Source organism: Balaenoptera physalus (assembly GCF_965194825.1).
Source record: "Balaenoptera physalus genome assembly, chromosome: 5".
Taxonomy (NCBI): Eukaryota; Metazoa; Chordata; class Mammalia; order Artiodactyla; family Balaenopteridae; genus Balaenoptera; species Balaenoptera physalus.
The window spans coordinates 143,788,031-143,798,909 of record NC_138884.1 but is presented as its reverse complement, the minus strand read 5'-3'; the positions used below and the strand labels follow the sequence as shown (position 1 = coordinate 143,798,909).

Sequence of the window (10,879 nt, the reverse complement as noted above, 5' to 3'; positions counted from 1 at the left end):
GCTGCTGTTGTTGGAAGATTTAGTCTATAAATGTCATTTATATTCAGTTGATTGATGGTGATGTTTTGTTCAACTATGTCCTTACTGCTATTCTGCCTGCTCAATCTGTCCATTTCTGATAGAGGGATTTGAAGTCTTCAACCATGATAGTGGATTCATCTATTTCTCCTTGTAGTTCTATCAGTTTTTGCCTCTCATAGTTTGATGCTCTGTTGTTAGACATATACATGTTAAGGATTGTAATGCCTTCTTGGAAAATTAACCCCTTTATCATTACATAATGCCCTTCTTTATCCTTAATAATTTTCTTTCTTTGAAATCTACTCCATCTGAAATTAATGTAGCTACTTCTGCTTTCTTTGATTAGTATTACTATGATATATTTTTCTCCAGACATTTACTTCAAATCTATATGTGTCTTTATATTTAAAATGAGTTTCTTGTAGACATCAGATAATTAGGTCTTATTTTGTGGTTCACTCTGACAATCTTTTTTCTTTTAATTGGTGCATTTGGACCATTGATGTTCACAGTGATCATTGATATATTTGGACTCATATCTACCATCTTTATTACTGCTTTCTATTTAATGCTCTCCTTCTTTGTTCCTATTTTTGCCTTTCACTTTTTGTATGCCTTTGGTGGTTTCAAATGAGCATTTTATATGATTCCATTTTTCCTCCTTTCTTTGCATATAGGTTATACTTCTACTTTTTACCATTTTTATGGTTGCCATAAATGTGGCAATAGGCATTTACATATATAATTTAAGTCCCTTTTTGAATGACAGTATACCACTTCATGGGCAGTGTGAGTACCTAATAATAACACAATAATCATAATTATTTCTTTTCATTCTTTGTATCATTGCTGTCATTCTTTTCACTTATATATAAGCATACATAAGCATATATGTATTTGAAATATATATATAAGCATACATAATCAAATACATTGTTGGTATTATTTTTTGAATAAATATCTGTTAGGTCAACTAAGAATTAAAAAAAAGTTTTTATTATATTTTCACTTATTCCTTTTATGCTCTTCCTTTCTTTATGTAGGTCTGAATTTCTGATCTTTATTATTTTCCTTGTCTTTAAAGAACTTTTTTCCCCCAATACTTCTCCAGTTTAAGAGAACTGGAGTTTGTTAACTCCAGTTAACAAATATGGTATTTATATATCTTAATATTTACTGTAAGTTTTAAGTGATGTTTAAATTCTGAATTATCTTTCCATAAAGATAGAGGCACATTGGTTTGTATTTTATAGGAAAACATTTATCTTTAGGTCACAAACATGAATGAGTATTTTTTGCCAATATTACAAAGATGATTCCAAACCCTAGCTAATCTCTTTCTCAAATTGCAACCCCTTGTTTAATCTTTAATGAAAATAGAGACCAAAAACAATTGCTTAAACATATCACTGTGTGAGATTATGGTGACTAAGAAATCCCTGAAAGAGCAGTAAACCATGATTATTGGAAAGCTCGGAACACTAGCAAGGTTTAATTGCGAAGGTTTAACAGAAGGCCACACATTGTGTTTTCCTAAGAGAAGTAGTAACTATATATGTCATTCAGTAATGTACTGAAATGGCCTTGTCTAGTGTGAGTGTTGCACAGAAACTCCAAGTCACCTTTTCCTGGTCTATTATCTATCATAGCATGGCCCTTCACTCCACCTGCATAGACAGCCACTAAGCCATACTGGCCTGCTTCCTTCCATAACTTTTTGGCAGCCAATGGCTCCATACAGGTGTCCCAAGGACAGTGACTCACCCCAGTTGTTAAACGTCTTCAAAGGAGGCCACCCAACTTTTTTTTAATCCATGTAGTTTTGTACAAACTAATCAGAATCTATGGCTTTACCATTAGCTAAAATCTGACCTGAGAAAGCGTCATGAAATTCCAAAGCATCAATACCATTCATTGTTAATCCGGCTTTTTCTAGCACTTTTAGAGTAGCATATGTTGGTTCGAGTAAAAGTTGATCTTTCGAATCCTGAGACAAATGCACAAAATCCCTCAAATATGCCTTCGGGTTATAACCCAAGGCCAGAGCCTTTTCCTCAGCATTGCAGATGCACCATCAGTCAGGAAAGAAGAATTTGCAGCTGTCACTGTGCCATAGGCTTGATGAATGCAGGTTTTATTTTGGCCATCTACTTCAAGAAGGACAAATGCCACTATCTTTGGTAACTGTATCTTTTCTTGGTGCTTTGAAGATGTACAACATCAGAAGGGAGTCCTTCATCCTGTGCCTTCTTGGCCAGACTGTGCAAGTGCAGTGCGTACTCACCCTGTTCCAGTCGAGAAACAGCAAGGCAGAGGCAAGTCAGTCTTCAGAGTGATACATGGTCATGCTCAGATGATAGGAAATTCAATCTGAATTTAGAGATTAAAGATAGTCACTGACCTAGAGTCTTGGCCTTATTGAGATCCAGCATGCGTTTCCTCAAATTACAAATAGGGACATAGGACATTAACTCTACACCACCTACCATGACCACATCATACTGGCCAGAAGTAATCAAGCCAACACCTGTGGTCCTGGTTTGGTTAGCAAAAATGCAAGCCATGGTGACAGCATATGCAGATGTGTCAGAGAGGTCATCTCCAAGGGCAGCCTCTCTAGCCACATTGCTTGTTTTCACTTCCTGTATAACTATGCCAAAGATGATATAATCAGCAACTTCCTTTGGGACACTGGTGTGATGCAACAAATCTGAAAAGTACTCCTCTAGCCAAATCACATGTCATCAAGTCTTTATATGAGGTGCCTGGCAGCAGAAATGGAGTGTGAACGTCATCTACCACCACCACATTCTTTTTTATAGGGTTTAGCCAAGATCTTCTTTGATTTGGTCTGGGCATCTGGGGCAGCTGGTAGCTAGTAGGAACAGCTCAGAGGACTCAAGAAAATCTGAGAACCCATTTTTCTGAACTTGGAAGATTTTTTTCAAGTGTAAGTCAAGATGGAAGTCATCCTGAAATAGTCCCACCTTCATTCTCATATGCTTGGGCTCCCGTTGTGGGCGGGGCTTGGCCCTAAGTTTCAGAGGTCAGAGGGACTTAGAAGTGGATCCAGCCTAGAAAGAACCATCGTGCAGACCATCAGGCTCCAGAGGCCTAGCTGTCTGCCAGTCACCTGACTAGACAACCAGGCATATGACCCCTCCTTGATGGGCCTTCTTCCTTTCAATGGAGGAAGAGTTCTTTCTGCCCCTTTAGCCAAAGTGAAGGGCGGTGTTAAGGGACCTACAGTAAGTTAGCGTGGGGGTGGGGTGAGGTTAGTCAGGAAGTATGTTGGGGGCTTGGCTAGCACCAGGCTGCAGAAAGTAAAGTCCTCTGCTCCCCTACCCCAACTTTAAGCACTTTCTACTCTTCACCTCAGAATGGTGGCCTCCCTGGTGACTGGCAGCTTCACTGTCTCCAGGATGCTCTGTGCTCAGGTGAGTCTGGCTAGGATGTTCCCGAGCCCAGGCAGAGCTCTCCTGCAGGGGCTGGGGCAGCCTCTGAGCCTCACCTCCTCTGCCAAAAAACTTTTAAAAACATCATTTGCAAGACATGTCTCCTGGCAACAAATTCCCTCAAGTTTTATGTATCTGAGAAAGTCTATTTCTCCTTCACTTTTTTTTTTTTTTTCTCTCCTTCACTTTTGAAGGATAATTTCACAGGTTACAGACTTCTAGGTTGGTGGGGTTTTTTTTTCTCTCAACAATTTTTTGTTTGTTTGTTTTATTTTTGTTTTTGTTTTGCATTTAAAACTGGCCTTTTAATTCACTGGGTATTAAGAGCCAGGCAGAAATGAAACAATGGTACAACATATGAATCTTCTCTAAGTCTTCAAATTCCTCGTGCTCAGCTTTTGTTGTTGTTGTTTTTACAAAAATAAGAGGAATTGCAAAATTAACTTCTGCTTTAATATTTCCAGTGCCATATTTACCCTCTTGGAGGTTCGTGCTCTTTATCAGATAGAGGTAAAATGTCTTTTCAACCTTTCCAAAGCAGAAATGAATTTTATAGTTTTGTATAGAGATTCAAAATATTGCCTTTTCCCTCCCCATCCTTGCTTCTTTTTCTTCTTCTCCCTGACTTGAGATGACAAAGGAATGTGTATCTCAGAAGCGGAAGTTTGCCCCTCCCTGTAGCTAGTCCTTAGCACCTCCTCCCCAGCCTCTCCTCCTTCCATCAAATGTCTGAGTCGGCCGACCCCTCCCCCTGGTGCCTGGGGTGGAAGTGAGAGAAAGGGCAGGGAGAAGAGGACAGAAGGTGACGAAGAGGGTTAGAAATAGTTTTACCCCAGCTACCATCAGTGGGACTAAATATCCGAGAATTTACATGATATATGTAGAAATCTCTCAACATTTTAAATATTTCACTCTACTTTCTTCTTGCTTGCATGGTTTCTGAGGAGAAGTTGAAGGCAGTTTTTATCTTTGTTCCTCTGTAGGTAAGATGGGTTTCCCCTCCCCCTCTTGCTTCTTTCAGGATTTTTTTCTTTCCCTTTAGTTTTGTGTAGTTTGAAAAAGATATGCCTAGCTTAAGGGCTTTTTTGCCATTTATCCTGCTTGGTTTTCTCTGATATTCCTGGATCTGTGGTTTGGTGTCTGACATTAATTTGGGGAAATTCTCAGTCATTATTGTTTTTTTCTGTTCCTTTCTCTCTTTCTTAGGCTTTAGTTAACTAGTTTCCCCAGAGGGCAGGCCTTCTTGAAAACAGAGTGCTCTGGAGTATTTAAAAATGTTTCCTTTTCCCCTGCCCCTGCCAGAAGCCCAAGGGGATTCTTCTCTAAATATTTGCTCTGAGAACCTGGTCGAGTTCCTTGTAGTAAATTTTATGATGTTGGGGGAGACCCATCTGTGGCCGGCTTCCCCTTGAGTTTTTTTTTTTTTTTTTTTTTTTTTTTTTTTAATTTTATTTATTTATTTATTTATTTATTTATGTCTGTGTTGGGTCTTCGTTTCTGTGTGAGGGCTTTCTCTAGTTGTGGCAAGCGGGGGCCACTCTTCATCGCGGTGCGCGGGCCTCTCACTATCACGGCCTCTCTTGTTGTGGAGCACACGCTCCAGATGCGCAAGCTCAGTAGTTGTGGCTCACGGGCCCAGTTGCTCCGCGGCATGTGGGATCTTCCCAGACCAGGGCTCGAACCCGTGTCCCCTGCATTGGCAGGCAGATTCTCAACCACTGCGCCACCAGGGAAGCCCCCCTTGAGTTTTTAACTCTTCTAACTCTCAGGCTTATGCACACTGAGCCTCCAGCAATTCTTCAATTACAGCCCAGGTTTCCTACCTGCCTTCCCCCCCTCACCCTTTCTGGGGGTGGTTTCTGCTTGGGATCTCTGCTCAGGTCAGCCATCACTCCCTGTCTGTCTTCAGTCTTGGGGGCAGTGGTCTGCCCTGTGTCCTCCCTCCCCTCTCTTAGGGACCCAAGAAGAGTTGTTGACTTTTTCAGTCTCTTCAGCTTTTTACTTGTTGTTGGGACAGTGTGTTGACTTTTAAGATCCTTATGCCAGAACTGGAGACTGGACCCTAAGCATGTCATTTTAACATGTAATTGCTCGACCATGATTTAATGCCTGTCTAGTAAGATCTACATCCCTCCCTCGTTAGAGATATTGTGACCCTGCACCAATATTTCCGAAGCCAGGAGTCTAAGGTCATTCTGGACACTTGGTCCTCCTATTTCCTCACAAGGGAGCAGAAAGCACTAGAAAAATTTGGTACAGGCATACCCTGGAGATATTGTGGGTCTGGTTCCAGACCACCGCAATAAAGCAAATATTGCAATAAAAGGAGTCACTTGAATTTGTTGGTTTCCCAGTGCATATAAAAGTTATGTTTACATTATTATTGTAGTCCATTAAGTGTGCAGTAGCATTATGTTTTAAAAAACAATATACACCTCTTAATTTAAAAATACTTTATTGCTAAAAAATGCTAACCATCATCTGATAACACAGGGTTGCCACAAACCTTCAATTTATAAAAAACACAGTATCTGTGAAGTGCAATAAGTGAAGGGCAATAAAACAAGATATGGCTGTATTTAGGGATATTCTTTCTCTGCATCCAGTTGTGAAATAATGACCTTTTACTCTTTTCTCCATATTTATTGTCTGACTAAAAACTGAGTGCATAGGTATCTCTTGTTTCCAGAAACTGTCCGGTAAATAGCTTAACATAGTGTTGGAGGGGAGGGTGAGGGGTGGGGTGTTGAGAGAGTCGCAGAGCAGGAGGTTAAGTTATTCTTGTGTTATAAATCCTTATACGTGATCCCCAGCTCTCAGGCCCTAGCTACTCCTAAAGTTACGTATCAAATGAATAACAATCCTTTTTACCCCTTCTTTCTTTATCTTTCTGAATAGCCTAGAGATAGACTTTTTAAATATTAAAAAGGTTGAACTGCTTCTCTACTGGGGTCAAGACAAAGGAGAGAAGAGAGAAATTCTGAGCATAATTGTGAAGTCAAAGCTAATGATTCTGTGATTTTGCAAAGGTTGAAACCTACATTATCTACATAACAATGCCTAAGAATGCTGTCACCAGGCCCCCTCTATCCTGGTCCACTGCCCACTTGTCCCAAAATGTACCAAAAGCTGGTTAGTATTAGGTACCAATTACTGAAGAAATCTTTTTTTGTTAAAGAATAGATAAATAATTTAGTTTGTCTACTTATAAAAATGTCATATTGGTGGTGAGTAGATGTAATGTCACTATATGAGAACAGTCATTCAACTTCAGTGTTGTAGAATATATCTCTTTATTGCTTTGTGAAAGTTTAATTTTTTTTTTTTAAAATAACTTTTTTTTTTTTTTTTTTTTATGTTTGTGTTGGGTCTTCATTTCTGTGCAAGGGCTTTCTCTAGTTGTGGCAAGCGGGGGCCACTCTTCATCGCGGTGCACGGGCCTCTCACTATCGCGGCCTCTCTTGTTGCAGAGCACAGGCTCCAGACGCGCAGGCTCAGTAATTGTGGCTCATGGGCCCAGCTGCTCCGCGGCATGCGGGATCTTCCCAGACCAGGGCTCGAACCCGTGTTCCCTGCATTGGCAGGCAGACTCTCAACCACTGTGCCACCAGGGAAGCCCAAAAGTTTAATTTTTAACACAATTTTATTTGCATATTTTTGTCTGTTTTTCAAATAGATTAAACACTAGTGTTCTGCCTTATTGATTTGCAAAAAGTAGTGCTAGCCCACAGCTCTGCACAATCACCAGTGTCCTATGTCCAATATTTTACTGGACTTCAGGTATCATTTTATGCATTTATCACCCTCTGCTGCTATTCAGCAAGATGCCATGACAACATTTGTAGAGCATACAGAGACCTAAAGAACCCTATGTGGTATTTTTCACTCTGATTGATTTGGGGTCTATAACTGCTCTCAAATGGATAAAAAGCAAGAATTTTGCTTTACCAGATAGCTCTCAGCGAAAGTGATCATTGTATTTCCTTATAGGAAAAGAAAGGAGGTCCAGGGGATTTTTCAGTGATGTCTATTCACTTAATCCCTTACCAAATAAGCTTGTAAAAAAATCAAAGAACTGATTCTTCCCACTCCCAGTACACACATTTTATTTAAATATATCAATAAGCCACTCAACCAGAAAAAAACAATGTGAACTTAAATGTAAAAATGTATATACATATATATTATGTTTGTCTGCATGCATATCATTATTTTAGAAAATAGGAATCATACTGTGCATTTGTTTGTACATTATAATTTTTACTCAACTAAATATTATGAACATTTTCATATTTCTCATTAAAATCCCTACTACAATACAGCTTTTGGTTTAGAGTTGTATTAATTTTATTAAACTAATCTCCTATTGTTGAACATTTATGCTATTTCTAAATTTTCATAATCACCACAAAGTTTCAGTGAATATTCTTTCATATAAATGTATTACTAATGTTTTAGACTAAAGGTATAGACGAGAGATTTCTATGAATGAGCCAGTTTATAATTTTTGACGCAATCACCAATCTTGGTGTTAATATTACGTTAATTTTAGCACAGTTGTCATATATTTTTATCAATTTAAATTTTGCATAGTCATTATCTTTTCCCAGTTTCAACTGGAAAACTCATTGTTATCTTATAACTTTAAAATTCTTCTTATAATCTGCCAGATATGGGGCCAATAGTCTCCCGTGTATTCCTTTTGCTTTTTAATGCTTATGTTAAATTTTAATTCACATTGAAAACTTCACATGTTGATTTCTATCAACTATTTTTTGATGGTATATTTTCATTTATATCCAATTTTGAAAGCCCCTTTCTGTCTCAAGACCAGATACCTGCATATTATAATTTATATTTCCTGTTGTTTAATTTAGCATTTGTTTCTTTAAGTTTTAATTTAAAAATTTTTTTTTTAATTTTTAAAATTTATTTTATTTTTTAATAATTTTTATTGGGGTATAGTTGCTTTACAATGTTGTGTTAGTTTCTACTGTACAGCAAAGTGGGTAAACTATATGTATACATATATCCCCTCTTTTTTGAATTTCCTTCCCATTTAGGTCACCACAGAGTACTGAGTAGAGTTCCCTGTGCTATACACTGGGTTCTCATTAGTTAACTACTTTATACTATATATATATGACAATCCCAATCTCCCAATTCATCCCACTCCCCCACCTTTACCCCTTGGTGTCCATACATTTTTTTCTCTACGTCTGTGTCTCTATTTCTGTATTGCAGATAAGATCATCAATACCATTTTTCTAGATTCCACATATATGCATTAATATATGATATTTGTTTTTCTCTTTCGGACTTGCTTCACTCTGTATGACAGTCTCTAAGTCCATCTGTGTCTCTACAAATGACCCAATTTCGTTCCTTTTTATGGCTAATATTCCATTGTATATATGCACCACATCTTCTTTATCCGTTCATCTGTTGATGGACATTTAGGTTGCTTCCATGTTCTGGCTATTGTAAAGAGTGCTGCAATGAACACTGGTGTGCATGTGTCTTTTTGAATTATGGTTTTCTCAGGGTATATGCCCAGTAGTGGGATTTCTGGGTCATATGGTAATTCTATTTTTAGCTTTTTAAGGAACCTCCATACTGTTCTCCATAGTGGCTATACCAATTGATATTCCCACCAACAGTGCAAGAGGGTTCCCTTTTCTCCACACCCTCTCCAGCATTTATTGTTTGTAGATTTTTTAATGATGGCCATTCTGACCAGTGTGAGGTGATACCTCATTGTAGTTTTGATGTGCATTTCTCTAATAATTAGTGATGTTGAGCATCTTTTCATGTGTTTGTTATCCATCTGTATGTCTTCTTTGGAGAAATGTCTATTTAGGTCTTCCACCCAGTTTTTGATTGGGTTGTTTGTTTTTTTGGTATTGAACTGCATGAGCTGTTTGTGTATTTTGGAGATTAATCCTTTGTCAGTTGCTTCATTTGCAAATATTTTCTCCCATTCTGAGGGTTGTCTTTTGGTCTTGTTTATGGTTTCCTTTGCTGTGCAAAAGCTTTTAAGTTGAATTAGGTCCCATTTGTTCATTTTTATACTCTAGGAGGTGGGTCAGAAAAGATCCTGCTGTGATTTATGTCAAAGAGTGTTCTGCCTGTGTTTTCCTCTAAGAGTTTTATAGTGTCTGGCCTTACATTCAGGTCTTTAATTCATTTTGAGTTTATTTTTGTGTATGGTGTTAGGCTGTAATTTCATTACTTTACATGTAGCTGTCCAGTTTTCCCAGCACCACTTATTGAAGAGACTGTCTTTTCTCCATTGTATATTCTTGCCTCCTTTTAAATTTTTGCTCCTTTAATATATTTGAAAGGTACCCTGGTGTATGGTGTAGGGTAGAGCTCAAAATTTGAATAATCTGCATACTTTTTGAAAGTTCATTTTTCTGTTTATTTTTTTCTGATAGTTTAAAGGCCTGCTTCATTAATTTGTATTTATAAATATATGTTTACTTGACTTTTTATATCAAATTAATGCTTTTAAATTACTGTATAAAACTCCATTGAATTTTTAATGGAATATCATTAAATAGTTACATTTTTAAGCTTATAGTGTTTTTTGGATGTCATCAAACTCTAAAATTTATGTAAAAATTTTCCAGCTTTTTTTGTTTTTCAAAGTTAACTATATTTTAAAATCCAGAATGGAATCTTAAATTTCCATTTATTTTAATATGCTATATGATTTTCCACTTATTTTGATACAAAATGTTATTTTTCTTTATTTACAAGTGTTTCCATTAATTATGTGAAGCCATTTTCTGTTATTCATCCATGTTTTCCCATAATAAAGTCAATCCCATTTTTAAAAATACATATGGGATTTAATTTATTATTTTATTAAGAGTTCTGCCTCACATAGGGGTAGGGTAGTGGAAGATACAAACTATTGGGTGTAAGAGAGGCTCAAGGATGTACTGTACAGTACAGAGAATATAGCCAATATTTTGTAATAACTTAATAGAAAGTAACTTTTAAAAACTGTATAAAAATTTAAAAAGTAATTTAAAAAAAGAGTTATGCCTCAATATTGATAAATTTGCTTAGGCTGTAGATTTCATATTGTCATTTTTTACAGGTTTGGTAGCAATTGTGAACATAATATGGGAAGCTTTTCATCTTTTCTAAGTTGTGCTTATGTAACAGCAGTCAAATGTTTCTTCAGACGTTAAAGTATTATGCTTTTAAAATTGGCTGTAATCATCACTTTTAATTATAGTAATATTTCTGAAAACTTTCTCTAATTTTATTTTTATTGTTTTAGTTATTTTTGAGTTTTCCTTGAGACAATATAAATTGTTGATATATATTTTATATAAAACAATCTACTCCTTTCATCATTTGTTAGTATAGAATTACACATACAGTTTATT

The 10,879-nt window shown here is 36.9% G+C and overlaps 1 pseudogene across 1 annotated transcript; it reads right to left on the bottom strand.

Moving 5' to 3' along the window:
* Positions 1-657: 657 nt before the first annotated feature.
* LOC309660970 (trifunctional enzyme subunit beta, mitochondrial pseudogene) lies at positions 658-2,992 on the bottom strand (annotated as a pseudogene). The gene has a single exon. The product of its transcript is annotated as a trifunctional enzyme subunit beta, mitochondrial pseudogene (transcript).
* Between the last annotated feature and the right edge of the window lie 7,887 nt (positions 2,993-10,879).